Here is a 16007-nt window from a genome sequence, read left to right on the forward strand (position 1 = left end):
GAGGACCTGAAGCAAGCAGCTCCCCTTCTCCGCCTTTGCTTCAGGTCAGCTGACTTGTCTGACAGTTGCTCTTGGATGGGGGTTAGTTGGGGTAGGGTTCCTGAAGATATGGGAGCTGGTGAGAGTGCTGGGGCCCCAGAAAGCTGAGTAACTCATCTTCTGTTGGCGACTGCAAAGGCCTAGGTAGAAGCCTGAGGAAGGCAGGACCTACACCTGCCTCTCTCATTGATGGCTAATTTTGTGGAGAGGTCCTTCATCTCATATTAGGTTCCAAGCAACACAGGCAGAACTGTGGACCCCACTAATTTAGCGGTTGAACCAATGTCTACAGAGACCTGCAGGCTTAACATGTAGATACCAGCTGCAACACATGCCAGTTTCAAGCCATTATATTTTGGCAACACCATTGCAGATTTTCATTAGTGTTCCTGGGAATTTTATTTCTCAAACTGTAGTGGCTGCTACCGCGATGTGAAAGCAAGACACTAGTTGGTGGGCTGCAGAACGAAAACTGATTTATTTTCCCGCCTTGCGCGGGCCTTTTAAGAGGAACGGTTCCCACCCACCGAAAACAGAAATGACATATGTGCCACGTCATCAAACTTTTCCTGCGTGCGACTTCTCCCCGTCGCTCGGGGAAGATGAAGGCCCAACGCCATCTTGGGCCTCGCCACTCCGACGACGCGTGACCCGACCGCCGAGCCGGTTTGCTTGCTCGGACGGTGAGTCGCTACAAAACCAAGTTTCTATTATTATGGTTTTTAAAAGTAAATTTATTGTGTAACCACAAGAAACTGTACCCCACTGAATTATAGCCCGACTCACGTCAAGAGATGGCAGCAGCCTCATTTCTAATTCAGACAGTAGAGGGTTCAAGTCCCTCTCCAGAACACGAGCAAAGAAGGCTGGGCTGACACTCTGGTGCTGCTCTGATGCAGTGCTGCAGTGCTGAAGGCGATTTCTTTCAGGGGATATTGCAAAACTGAGGTCGACCTACATCCTCACTGGTTTGAATGATCCTATTCCACTCGTTCAAAGAAGATGAGGGTACATATCCCTGGTGTCTCAGCCCCTTACCTCCTGCTGGTGGGGGGTTCCTGTGAGCAAATTGGCTGCTGTGTCTCCCACATTACACAGCGTTTACACTTCAAAAAGACTTCCACAGCTGTAAAGCATTTTGGAAACCCCTGAGGCCGTGGACAGCACAGCGATGCAGCTGTAGAGCTGCTGACTCACAGCTCCAGAGACCCGGGTTCAATCCTGACCTCTGGTGTTGTCGTTGTGGGGTTTTCCTGTTCTGTCTGTGACCACATGGGTTTCCTCAAAGATGTGCTGGTTGGTAGGTTAATTGGCCACTGTATATTGCCTCTAGTGTGCTTCAAACAGAGGATACCCTCCATCATACTTTGTAGCACTAGAGTCGTGCCAAAATGGGAAAGGCTCTGAACAGATCCAACGACTCAACACTAAAAATCCATGAAGGTGTTGTGGACTTTACTATCAGCAGGAATGTATCCAATGCATTCTGTAGACTCATGGCTCAACTTATTCATCACTTTACGGTTACTATAAAGTGAGGGAACTTACCCTGATTCAATGAACATTACAGAGGGTATGCTGAGAGCAGCACTAAGAATACCTTAAAACTGACAATGACCTCACAACACAAAGCTATGTGCGTTTTTTCTGATTACCCGCCTTCTTGTTGAAAAACTTTGGCAACCTACCTTGAAGGAAATGTTACATAGATTTACTGGAATGATACCAGTATACGACAACATTCCAGAAATGAGGGCCGTATTCCTGAAATTTAAAAGATTTAGCTATCTAAATCGAAGTCTTCAAGACTTAAAGAGAATCTGATGGGGTGAACAGAAAACTATTTCCTGTTAGGGCGTCTAGTCCTTGGGAGTGTGGTCTTAAAAATTAGAGCCATGAATGGTAAATTTTAGATCTAAGGTTAGAAGGTTGGTGGGTGGTAGAATCTGGGTAGAGTTGATGGGATTGAGGGGAGAATAAAATGGACCAGTGTAAATTGGTAATTGATGGTCAACACAGACTAGATGGGCTGAAAGACCATATTCCATGCCATATGACTCAATAAGTTCAAGTTTTTCTTCCTGTTGTAACTTGGACTCCTTTCTCCTGTTCCCATAACCTTTCCCCATGACATAAGAACACATTTGTGTCACTCTTGTGATCTGAGAGAGTTGAGATGGAAAAAATAGGACAGGAAGTGATTGCACAGATGGTTGGCATGTCTTGCAAATAGTTCCACCATTACTGCCCATATGTGTGCATGTTTGAATCTGCTCTGAGTTTATCGAAGAGTGAAGCAATGTATTATGGATTGTATTCTAGCCCTCACACAATTGCAAGCATATTTCTGGCAACACAGCGGCTGGCCTGCTGCTGAACACTGCCTGAGAGGAACAACGATCGCGCCTGCAAGGCTAGGAAATCAGCTGTACACCAGACAGGACACTTATCCGTAATGCCTGACCACACATGCCACTGCTGCATGGCACGCACAAGCTTCAAGCAAAAATCAGCAACTTGTTCCTCTTTCCCTGTTGGCTGCTCACAGGATTGGAACATGCAGTGCACATTACATGGAACAGCCAGAGATAATCATTGAAGGCCGTGCCTTGAGAGGCCACTTGGCCAATTGTGTTCCTGCCAGCTGAGAGATTTACTCAGGCCTGCCCCTATCCCCACCTGTGTCTCTGTGGGTCATGGTGCATGACGTTCTTACCCCAACCTCTGTCAGGTTTTCTGCCGCCAGTGTACTTGCTGGCCGTGTGTTCTGGACCGTCTTTGGGTGAAATAATCTTTCCTCTATTCTGCTCCAATCTTTCCAATTCTACCTTAAGTTTAAGTTCCCCATTTACTGATGTGAGAAAGAGATATTTTCTGGAGACACAAGAGTCTGCAGACGCTGGAATCTGGAGCTGGAGGTCAGGTAGCGTCTGTGGAGGGAAATGGACAGTCGAGGTTTCGGGTCAAGACCCTTCATCTGGACTGGAAGAGTAGAGGGGAGGGAGCCCATGTTTCCAGCTCTTGCCCCACCCCTCCTTCTCACCTCCTTACACTGGTTCAGATAAAGGGGCTCAACCTGAAACATCGACTGCCTCGGTAGCGTGGCGGTTAGTAGCGTAGCTTTACAGCGCCAGCGAGCCGGGTTCAAATCCGGCCGTTGTCGGTAAGGAGTTTGTACGCTCTCCCCGTGTCTGCGTGGGTTTCCTCCGGATGCTCCGGTTTCCTCCCACATTCCAAAGACGTACGGGTTAGGAAGTTGTGGGCGTGCTATGTTGGCGCTGGAAGCGTGGCGACACTTACAGGCTGCCCCCAGAACACTCTACGCTAAAGATACGTGACACTGTGTGTTTCGAGGTACATGTGACTAATAAAGAGATCTTATCTCTTTCCCTCTCTGTATGCTGCCTGATCAGCTGAGTTCCTCCACTAGCTCACACTTTTTCTGTTCACTTTGTTCTCAGCTCAATTAAGACTTCCCTTCTCTAAAGAAGATAACCCCTTCCTGATCAATTGTCCTCCATAACTAAACCTGTCCAACACTGGCATCACCCTTGCAGGTCATCTCTGCACCCTCGCTTGTGTTACCACATCCCTCCTAATAGTTTGGTGGCCAGAAGGGCAAGCATCATTTGTGCTGTGTTTTATCCAGGTCTCATAGGACGCTGCTGGGTTAGAACACAATTCGAGATTTCCTTCAGAACATGAGTCTGATCTCGAACAGTGCTCCAAAGGGAAAAGGTGTCCTGATTTACCAAGAAGAATAGAAGGCAAAAGATGCATTTGTTTTCAGAACAGAGATGGAGCGTGTAAGTAAAGTCACAGAGCAGTCGTGCCCACTGAGGTTGTACCAACAACAAGAACCGAATTACACTAATCCCAAAGAAAAATAGAAAATGTTGGAAATACTCAGCAGGTCAGACTGCACCCGTGGGAAGATAAGATGAGATATCTTTATTAGTCACATGTACATCGGAACACACAGTGAAAATCATCTTCTGCGTAGTGTGTTCTGGGGGCAGCCCGCAAGTGTCGCCACGCTTTCGGCGGCAACATAGCATGCTCGCAAATTCCTTACCCATACGTCCTTGGAATGTGGGAGGAAACCGGAGCACCCGGAGGAAACCCACGCAGGCTTGGGGAGAACGTACAAACTCCTTATGGACAGCGGTTGGAATTGAGCCCAGGTCGCTGGCGCTGTAATAACGTTACACTCATCGCTAGTCGACGTTTCAGGCTGAATACCTTCCATCAGAACTGGGAACTGGTTTAGTGGCAGGGAGGGTGGGGGGAGAGAGATGTCTCTGATAGGATAAAGACAGGATGACCATGGAGATAAACTGTAAACAAGGTTATCTAGTCACTGAGTGAATGGGAGCAGTTAGAGAGTGAGAACATAGACAAAAGAATATTGACTGAAGAATGTAGGAGTTGCAAAATGCAGAGCAGGAGGACAAGCCCAGCAGGTCAGACTGAGTACATCCTCCTTTCCCAGAGGAGGAGAAAAAAAAGGTAAGACAAGCTGAGCAAATATCACAGATGGATGCTGGTACAGATGCAAATCATGTTTTCTGTTCTTTTATTTTAGATTTCCAGCAATGCAGTTGTTTTGATTTACACAAATCCCCTTTTGCTCTCCCACCACCAGATTCTACCACTCACCTACACACTGGGGGACATCTATGGTGGTCTATTAACCTAACATCAAACATATGTTGAGATGTGGGATGAAACCAGAGCACCCAGAGGAAAACCACATGGTCACAGGGAGAACGTGCAAACTCCACAGAGACAGCAGCGATGGTCAGGATTGAACCTGGCTCTCTATGTTATGAGGCAGTAGCTTTACCAGCTGCCCCACTGTGCCACAATGGTTTTAGGACTTGCTGCAATACAATAAAGAGAACACAAAAGCCAAAATATGGAGCAAGGGATATACTATTTAATTTCTTGCTTGCATCCATCTACCAAGGTCCTTGCACTAGTGGGCTTGGTGACTGGTGATAGCCAGGTGACCAGTCACAATACAACATGCACACTCCTGCAGTGGTCCCAGATACCCAATATAAATGGGTTAATCCCTCCTTGGTTAATTAGCAGGCATGTCATGGCAACTACTTGAACATTTGTCGGTTAATAACATGAACTGTAATTTCTATCTTCAAATGGAACCAAAGCAGAACAAAGTGCACCAATACCTATCAGTGATGTAATATAAATGAGAGTCTAGGAACAGAAACCATTAGTCTAATGAGTCAATAATGTCCAAACAGGCCCCCCACAATGGGCATACAACATCTGCTAAACATGGGGTCTCATAATATTATTTTCTGCCATTTGTAGACTGAATCACATCATGACTCTCTTTCATTAATTTCAGTTGAATGCAGTGTAACTGCAACACAAAATGACAATGCTAAATAATGCAGGAGGCTCTCATTTATCCATAATGGATTCATTATACCTTTACAGTTTATGCTTGTATAATTTACAGTTACTGCAGCTTATTAGTGGCACAAAGTTACATGACACCAATATTTTGATTTAATTCTGGTACATTATGATGAAAGTGATTGTTTTTGCTGCAACGAGGCAGAATACAATCTTCACTGCGTTTAGATTGTGTTACTTGCAGGTTTTCTGTGAGCACTGTTTCCTCTGCAGTCATTTTCACACCGTGTAGTGACATGTAACGACAACAGAAAATGGTGGCAAGGTCAAGCTGTGTCAGTGGAAGGAGAAACAGAATGAATGTTTCATGTTGAATACAGCAGGGTTAACTCTGTATCTCTTCCACAGATGCTGCCTGATCACTTGAGTGTTTCTAGCATTTTCTGTTTTTTTTATTTCAGATTTCCCGTGGTTACAAGTAGAACGTCAAAAGCTCATTACTTTGTCAGTCCACCCCCAAAATCTCCACATGTTTGATTGCACTCAGGTCAATGGAATTGACTGCATGACAGCCAGGTCCAACCTAAGGCCTGCACCTTCTTTTGTTTTTAACAGTGACAATCAATGACCAATTTTTCCCCCTGAGAAATTCACCTTGCCATCAGATGTAGGCTATGACACAATGCTGAATTATTAAATAAATTTAAGGCCAAGATAAATCTATTCTTTGATTGACAGGTAATCAAGGATTTTGGGGATTGCAAAGGAAAGTGTTGAAGCCAAAGATTAGATCAGCCACGATCTTATGGAATGGTGAAGTAGGTCCACTTGGCTAATTCCTGCTCCAATTTCTTAATCAAATTATTGACTGTTGGTTGGGGCTTATAATGGTGCACATTTTGATCAAATACTGCAATATTTGGTGACCAAAGTGGAACAGTCCCCTTTAATTTGGGAACCATTTCATCACCCTGGGACAGGCAGTTGACTTGGACGTTGGGGTAACTGCATATGGTGCTGGGGTACGTTATGAGCATCAAGTCTCACATTGCCTTCTCTGTGGCTGCTCCTGATGAATCTCTCTCCCACCTCAGCAATGAGGGGTGTCAGCAAATTTCCCAGAATATTTGCAGCAATGATACAATCCGTCCACAAATGCACAAGCAAAGGGGAGACTTGCTAAAAAAGCCAGCTGTTTCTTTTGAAAGTGGAAGATTTAGTTCTTTGAAGTCACTGGTAATGATATAAAGCACTGTGAATATTCTTAAATATAACTCAAATCTCCATGCTTATTCCGTCTAAAGCCTCTCACTGGGGCACAAGGAAACACTCTCCCACTTTTCTTTGAGATGAGCCGTGGAAGCTTTTACACCCACTGAGAGAGTCACTGGGAGCCCACACTCACCTCCAAAGGAAAGGTCCTCTGATGTTGCAGTTGTCCCTCAATGCAGCCACTGCGTATCAGCCCAGAGTTTTGTGCTCAATCCTCTGGAGTGGGAATTGAACTCAGGACTTTCTCACTGGGATGCAGAAGTGCCACCCAGTGACCCACACCGTAAGTAGAGCAGTGATCACCTCACTAGCAATTTTCTGCAAGTACTGCCTTGGAACCTTTGCCAAGGAAAGGTTATTTGTGCATTTTGGAATTTGTCCAGAGTTAATGTAAATTGAGGGCCTGTGTTCTCTCAGAATGTAACTGATTGTAGTCATGGTGGTGATCCTTTGTTACATACCTCCTGGTTCATATCAAACATATGCAAATGCACTCTGCCAATCTTTTGTTCAACATGCCAAATAAAGTTTGCTTCCAGAGGAAAGTCACCTGGAGTTTAAAAGTGGCATTTCTCTTAACAGTAGAAAATAACAACATCTGCAAATTGGCAGGTATACCTCTGGGTGGTGATATGAAATGCAATGAAGGCAGTACAGTGGTGTAGAAGTGGGGCTGGTCCCTCACAGCTCCAGTAACCTAGGTTCAGTCCTGATCTCAGGTGCTGACTGTGTGGAGTTTACATGTTCCCCCATTGACCGTCTGTTTTTTCCTGAGTGCTCCAGTTTCCTCCCACATCCCAAAGCTGGTTAGTAGGTTAACTGGTTACTGTAAATTATCCCCAGTGTAGGTGGGTGGCAGGAAAATCAGGATGGAGTTGATGGACGTGTGATAGAGAACAGGTTGCAGGGAAGTAAGTGGGAGGGGAATGGGATTTAGGATTGCTCTGAAATAAATCGTAGGCTCCATAGGTTGAATAGCTTCCTTCTATTTTGTAACATGGGCCTCCAAACCAAGAGGTTTCTAGGGAGGCACAAGAGACTGCAGCTGCTGGAACCTGCAGCAGCAAACAGATCTACTGGAGGAACTCAGGGGGTCGAGCAGCATCTGTGGGGGGAAAGGAATTGTCGACGTTTCAGGTCGAGACCCTACATCAGGACTGAGAGTGGAGGGGAGGGAGAGCCGGTCTAAGGAGAGGGGGAGTGGCGAGACAGGAGCCAGTAGGAGATAGGTGGACCGAGGAGGGGTGAAGGATGACAGGTAGATCGGTCCAGGTAGAGGAGGGGAAGGGGTGGAAGGAGGTCGATGATAGATGGAGGCAGACAACAAAAAGGATGCAGATGGCACCAGGCAGATGTTTCTAAGCTCTTTTAATACAATTTTAATGTTAATTTTACCAAATAGCAATCTTTGATGCACTTTTTGTTGCCTCACACTGCAATGTGAATGTAAGCAAGGAAAAAAAGTGAGTGGTACAGTATTAAATTTGGGAGCCTTGACCTACAATCTAATGGCATGAGTTCAGATCCCACCAAGGCAGCAGCTGAAATTAAATTCTATTAATTAAATAATATCGTATTAAATAGGAAATAAAGCAAGCTCGTCCCAGTAATGATGCCGTCAGATTGTTCTAAAGCTGCATTTGGTGCTTTAATCAGGGAGGGAATCTGCCGCTTTACTCTCTCTGACCTATCCCGTATGTGACTTCATACCCACAGCAGTGTGGATGGTGTTCGACTGCGCTCTCACGTGGCAGCTTAAGCCACACAGTTGTAGTAAGACTGCTGTACTTAAACAGAAACACAGCAGTCATTCGAGAAAGTACTTCACCACCACCTTCTCAAGAGAAGTCGGGGATGGGCAATAAATGCTGCCCTTGACGCTCACAACCGGGAAAAATTAATAAAATAAATCTTTCCTGCCCTCAGGATGTCCCAAAGAACTTCTCCGCCAATGTAGAACCTTCTGAGGTGTAGTCAATGTTATATCGTACAAACTGCAACTCATAATCTGCTTCAGTAATGTTGAATGGGGGATAAATATCGGCCAGGATACCAGAGAAAAGTACTGTCCTCTCCTTCAAAATAGTACCCTGGGACATTTGACGTCCACATGAGAGAGAAGACTTTAATGGACAAAAGACATCACACAGACTGAGCAACTACTCTCCCCCACCCACCCCACGTTAATAAATCACAGTCTTACAGCCAGAGGAAGGAATTTCACCAAAGACTATGAATAAAAGCTAGCTTATGTTACCTGAACTGTGAAATTGTGGACTGGCAGTGAGTATCACTATTAAGTATTTAAATGGATGGATGCCTTCAGAAATGACATCTGTTTGGCTGTTCATTAAACTTTGCTGATCTGCAAATTGTCACTTTGCAAAGAAGAGAATGACAGGAACTTCAAGATATTGTTACTCATCCTAAAACAATCAAAGCGCCATCCTGCACTACTTTTGGTACAGTTTCTTGCGACGTGGTTCCTTTCTTAACATCTACATGGTATAAAAGCAATAATTTGAGAAGAAGACAACTGCACACTCCCAGCTTCTGTCGCTATCTCCACTCTCCCCTCCTCCATCTGCCTATCACCTCTCCTCACCTAGATCCACCTATCGCTTGCCAGCTCTTGCTCCACCCCTTCCCTTCACCTCTTTATACCAGCTACCTCCCCTCAACCTTTCAGTCCAGATGAAGGGGCTTGACCCGAAACGTCGACTGTCCCTTTTGCTCCACAGACGCTGCCTGACCCGCTGAGTTCCCCCAGCATCTTGTCTTTTGCAACACACTGACTCTGCCTGACCAAACAGGCACCAAGTTACAAAAGGCAAATGCTCACCATGTTCACAATTTGTTGATAGATATGAAGTCATATGACTCTGAAACAAACCCTTCAGCCCATTGAGAACACACTGAACATCAAGCACCCATTTACACTAAACTTATACTAATCTCATTTTATTCTCCCACATTCAACTTTCCGCAAGATTCCGCCTCTCACCTACAGACTAAGGACAATTTACAGCAGCCCATTAACCAACCAACTCACTCATCTTTGGGATGTGGTGGGAAACAGGAGAACCCGGAGGAAACCCACATGGTCTCAGGGAGAACGTGCAAACTCCACACAGACAGCACCAGAGGTCAGGATTGAACTGGGGTTGGTGGAGCTGTGAGCTTCCAGTTGTTCTACTGATAGCACCACTGTGCTGCTCTTTGTCACGGGTTCAAGGGAAATATTGAATATGTTGCTGCTCAAAATTATTGATGCTCTGGTCAAACAGGTGAAGGTCAAACTAAAATTAAGCTGTGCAAATTCTGCCTCATTTGAGAAGACAACTTAGTGCCCATTATCAAGACGCCTGTGTCTCAGGGGAGCAATGAGCGATTCCAGTGAGCATAGCGGTCAGTCACAGATCAGCAGAGAGGCAGGAACAGGTCAGCTAGAAGTGATCCAACATAAGGAGGGGCTGCGAAAATATCAGACGAACAGCGGCACTTGGTAGTGGGTGTGACAGAAGTTTGAGAAGCCAGCGGGAAACTTCCTACCATGAGTACAGCTCTGCTCACCAGATGAAGGTAGCAATGGCTCTCCTGTGGCCTCAGCTTGTGCTCTCTGGTGTCTCTCTGCAGTGACTGCCCCAGCTTTGACCCCCCTCCTCCCAGCAGTGTTCTCCCAACCATCAGTGGGAATGCCGGGTTTCTTGCGGTTGACTTTGTTGCTGAATCGAACCTTTGGTCTTCCTCTACATTGCGGCTGGTTCTTGAGCACAGACTTTGGCTGGATGATCTAGGGGCAAGCACTTCACATATTTTCCACAAGAGCCCACCACTCTGGAGCCCGGTTTTCTCAAAGACCTCACTGTTGGTGATCCTTTGATTCCAAGTAACTCCCAGGATTTTTCTGAGACATGCTTACTCTCCACTCCTGCCCAGTGTACACAGTTTTGCAGTTGTAAGGAAGGATCCCAAGGTCACAAACCTGGCAGATGGAAACCTTTCCTTTCAGGGTTGGAAATGTGCCTTTCTAGACACACAATTGAAGTTGGTGGGAAGCCACAGAGTTTTGCTGAATTTTACATCAAGTTCTCCACCAAGCCTGAGTGATCTGTTTGGGATTCAGCCAGGACAACAGCAGCAATCCACATTGTCAAGGTTTTATTAGTGATGTATGCATGAGTGTACTTCTGACAGTAGTCAGCCTGAATCAATCAAATGAGTCTTGCACAATATGGCACAACTTCCAAATGTCAAAACAGCACAAACCTTTGCACCAAACTCCCTTTCATCCAATTACTTATACTGTAGATACCTTTAGGTAAACAATGATGGTCTGTTAGGATGGAGTGATCTTAATGTCACACTTAATTAGATTTTTTTCAGTCCAATTTAATCCTTGGGGAGCAGTTGTCCCATTTGTGGATAACCACCTGCTAGCAATATATTGAATGTTCCGCTTCACCTCATCCAGTCCAAAAGTTCTGAAGTCTGAGAGCTGAAAAAAAGTATTTTAAACTCTAATATATTTGTGGTCCCTCTGTGGATGGGAAACATCACCAATGACGTGGATTTGAACAGCTTTCTTTAGTTATTAAAAATTAACATGCTGGGTGTGGTAAAATACTGGAGGCTTTTCATTGGGCCAATCCAAGACTCACCATGGGCTAATTAGATCCCAGAGTAAATTTAGGTCTCAAAAAGCAAAATGCTGCAGATGCTGGAAATGTGAAATAAAATCAGGAATTGCTGGAAATACTCAGAGGGTCAGCAGATTTCTGCCTGACCTGTTGAATATCTCTAGCATTTAAGTTTAGGCCTCTCTGCTTTAAAGAATGCCATTTGCACAACTTACCCCGCACATCTCATTTGAACTTTCCCTCTCTCACCTGAAAGCTATGTCCTTGAGTATTTGACGTTCCTACCCTGGGAAAAAGATTCTGTCTACTCTGTCTATGCCTCTCATAATTCTATAAACTTCTGTTGGGTCTCCCCTCAGCCTCCACCATTCCAGAGAAAACAACCCAAGTTTGTCCAACCTCTCCTTATAGCTCGTACCCTCTAATCCAGGCAGCTTTAAATCTCTTCTGCACCCTCCCCAAAGCCTCCACATCCTTCCTGTAATGGGACGACCAGAACAGCACATTTCCCTGTGTGCTCTCTCAAGTGCCCATCAACACTTCCCTGATTCTCCTACCACTCATCTACACTGGGGGTAATTTACCTACCAACCTGCACGTCTTGGAATGTGCAAGGCAACCAGAACTGCTGGGGGAAACCCACACAGTCGCAGGGTGAACATGCAAGATCCACACAGGCAGCGCTGAAAATCAGTATTGAACCAGGGTCTCTGACGCTGCGAGGAACCAACTAATGTGTTGCTATGGAACTCAGCTGAACACAAACATCTGGGCTGACACTTAGGTGCTCCACTGTTGCGCCTCTGGAGATCCGGACTTCTGGATGAGATGCAAGATTGAGATGACAGCTTGCCTCCTCAAGCAGGCGAAGATCCCACAGCATAATTCCAAAAAACATCAGGATAATTTCACCAGGTGCTTTTGGCCATTAGTTAACCTTCAGCTCTACATTATAAAAAACAGATAACTGATAATTGCATCAGTTGCTGTATTACCGACATTACAATAATTGGGTGTAAAGCACTTTGGAGAGCCTTTAGTTATGAAAGCACTATGTCTTTCTTTCTGGATGGCACTGTGAGGATTTTGCATTCCTTCAGGGAGATGAAAGCTCAGACTCAGCATACTTACAAAAAAAAATCAACCAAAAAACGAGGAGCAATTGGAGTAGATACCGACCATTCAGTGTGGAAAACCAGAGCAGGTTATTAGTGACTACTGTACTCTGAAAGCATTCTCCAATATATACTGGCGCCTTGTCCAAACAAGTTTGTTGCTGTACTGTTAGTGTATGGATGATGCATCAGCAATGTAATAAATTAACACTTCAACCTGTATAGCATGTCACTGTACTTTCTTGATTTGGGTTTGGCATGGAATCTGCTGTCAGGACAGAGATTCAATTTAGAGTAGTGTAAACGACTAATTAAAATCTCCCTCTGTTGGCCTGGACTGTGTAAGTGTTGAGTATGTTTGACATTGTGGCAGACTCCTGACTCAGCACATGTGTAAATGTCAACTCTGTAAAATAATATATGGATCATACTTAACCAAGGTGGATTGCGGCCAGGTTACGTGAATGTAAATTATCTGCCAAGTCAAACCTTGATAAGAAGTGGAAAAAAATGTGAAGGGGAGACATAACCAGCAGTAAAACAGGAGTTTTGATTCCGAATTTAATCTATAATTTGGCTGTGCATTTGTCCCTTAATGATGGTCTCTGTAACTGCTGGAGCTTCTGTCAATATTACAATGGTACAGGATGTTGGTGAGACCTCACTTGGAGTGGATTTCTGGTTACCCAGCTATAGGAAGGATGTCATTAAGCTGGAAAGGATGCAGCAAAGATTCACGAGATTGTTACATGGACTGGAGGGCTTGAGTTATAAGGAGAGACTGGACAGGCTGGGACTTCTTTCCCTGGAGTGTAGGAGGCTGAGGGGTGACATTATAGAGGTATTTAAAATCATGAGGGGCATTGATAAGGTGGATGGCCATAGTCTCTTTCCCAGGGTAAGGGCATCTAGAACTAGAGGGCATAGATTTAAGGTAAGAGGGGAAAAAATTTAAAGGGAACCTGAGGGGCAAATTTTTTGCACAGAGGGTATTGGTATTGATATCAGTTTATTATTGTCACTTGTACCGAATTACAGTGAAAAACTTGTCTTGCATACTGTTCGTACAGATCAATTCATTACACAGTGCTTTGAGGTAGTACAGGTTAAAAACAATAACAGAATACAGAGGGTTGTGGATACAGCCCAGCACATCACGGAAACCAGCCTCCCCTCCTTGGACTCTGTCTCTACCTCTCGCTGCCTTGGCAAAGCAGTCAGCATAATCAAAGACCCCACCCGCCTGGGTCATTCTCTCTTCTCTCGTCTTCCATCAGGTAGAAGATACAGGAGCCTGAGGGCACATACCACCAGGCTTAAGGACAGCTTCTACCCCACTGTGATAAAACTATTGTTTTTACCTGTACTACCTCAATGCACTCTGTACTAACTCAATGTAATTGCACTGTGTAATGAATTGACCTGTACGATCGGTATGCAAGACAAGTTTTTCACTGTAGCTCGGTACAAGTGACAATAATAAACCAATACCAATACCAATACCAAGAGTAAAGTGTCATTGCTACAGAGGAAGTGCATTACAGGTAGACAATAAGGCTGTGTCCACAACTCTCTGCAGTTTCTTGTGGTTCTGGGCACAGCAGTTGCCGTACCAAGCCGTGATGTATCCAGATAGGATGCTTTCTATGGTGCATTAATACGAGCTGCCAGAGGAAGGGGCAGAGGCGGGTACAATTACAATGTTTCAAAGTCACTTGGACAGCTACATGGATAGGTAAGGTTTAGAGGGATATGGGCCAAATGCAGGCAAATGGGACAAGCTCAGATAAGCAACTTGGTCGGCATGGACGGGTTGGGCTGAAAGGCCTGTTTCCATGCTGTATACTCTGTGACTCCATGACTCTAATAAGGTAAATATAAACATAAAGTAGTATTCTGCTTTGCACTGACTCTGGTTTCTTCTGAAGTCAGTGATTGGAGGAGAACTTCTGATGTTTCAGTCCGATGCACGTGTACAGAGAAGGTGCTTGGTATTTCTTCCATTCAGCTGCAAGAGCAAGTCTGATTGTACATTAAGGAAGAGCTCAATTACAGTGGCCGAACTTTGTGGGCTTGCAACCAATTATGTAACCTTTTTCCTGACTAAAGTGCAATCTGGGTTTTCCTATTTGAGTTTACACCATCCCTTTGCACTGTCTCCACTGCAATAGAACTCAGGATGGTGCAGGACTTTGAGGGGATCTGGTGTTCCCATGCGCCTGCTCTCTTTGTTCTCTTTGATGGTTGAGGTCGCAGGTTTGAGAGGTCTCAGAGGTGAGTAACTGCAGTACATTTGGCTGATGTTCTCTACAACATCCACAGCCCACTGCTGGTGCAGGGAGTGAATGTTGAGGGCCAACTGAATGAGAGGCTTTGCCCTGGATAGTGTCGAGCTCCCTGAGTGTGGGAACTTCAGTCGTTAGGGAAGTTGGGAACTTTCCATCTCACTTGTCCTTTGTAGATGGTGGAAAGGCTTTGTGGAATCAACTTGATTAGACTCTCTCTTGTTGGAGATGGTCTCTCCCTGGAACTCTCGTGGTGGGAATGTTACTTGCCCTTGCCTGTATGTTGTCTAAGCCTTGCCTAATGCACACACTGACTGCTTCATGTGCTGAGGACGGTGAATGGAACTGAACATTGTGTAATCCTCCGTGAACGTCCTCACTTCTGACCTAACGATGAAGGGGAGTTCAGTGATGAAGCAGCCAAAGATGGATGGGCCTCGGGCACTACAATGATGTCCCAGGCCTAATGATGAACCTCCAACAGCCACAACCATCTCGCTTCATGCAAGGTATGACTCCAACGACTGGAATGTTTTCTTGTTAATACCTCTTACTAAGACTCTTTGATCTGACACTCAATCAAGTACTGTGTTGACAACACACTCACTCACACCTCTGGATTTCATGATCCTTTCCACAAAATTCAGGCTTAGGTAATGATATTTTCCAAAGGGAAGATTAACTTGGATATGTGCTGAATAGGAACGTACTTGAGTAATCAGAACAAGAGGGTAATAAAGGAAAAGCCTGTAAAATGTTCCTCTACTGTTAGAAAAGCCAGTGGGATGTTATGATGACAAGAGAGAGCTTGTTTCTAATTCCAGAGAAGTCATTTTAAAGCCTGGTGAATCCACATCTGGAATGATCAGTGTTTGGAGGGATTGAGGGGAGGGCTGTGAGTTCTACCATTGAGCAAATGTAAAGAGGGATGACAATCCCTCGCCAGCATCCTCTTGAAAAGAGCAGACCAAGGCAGAAACACCATGTAACTGTTTCTATTTGCAAAGGCTATGAATCTGAATCTTTTCTTTCGTGTATAGAATTTGAGCATGCAGTGGTGCTATTTACAAATTGACAGCAAAAAAAAAATGAATCAATAAAGTTCAAGCATATTTTTTAACTAAAAACCTAGTGCAATCCATTTATGTTACCTCTTGGGTAGCATCTGTTCAATCCCCACAAAGCAAGGGTGAGAATGATGTGTACAGTACATCATGCGATGAGAGCGGTCATTGATGGCTTCATTACTTTTGGCAGTTTGTTATATT

Source organism: Pristis pectinata, chromosome 26, assembly GCF_009764475.1.
Source record: "Pristis pectinata isolate sPriPec2 chromosome 26, sPriPec2.1.pri, whole genome shotgun sequence".
Classification (NCBI taxonomy): domain Eukaryota; kingdom Metazoa; phylum Chordata; class Chondrichthyes; order Rhinopristiformes; family Pristidae; genus Pristis; species Pristis pectinata.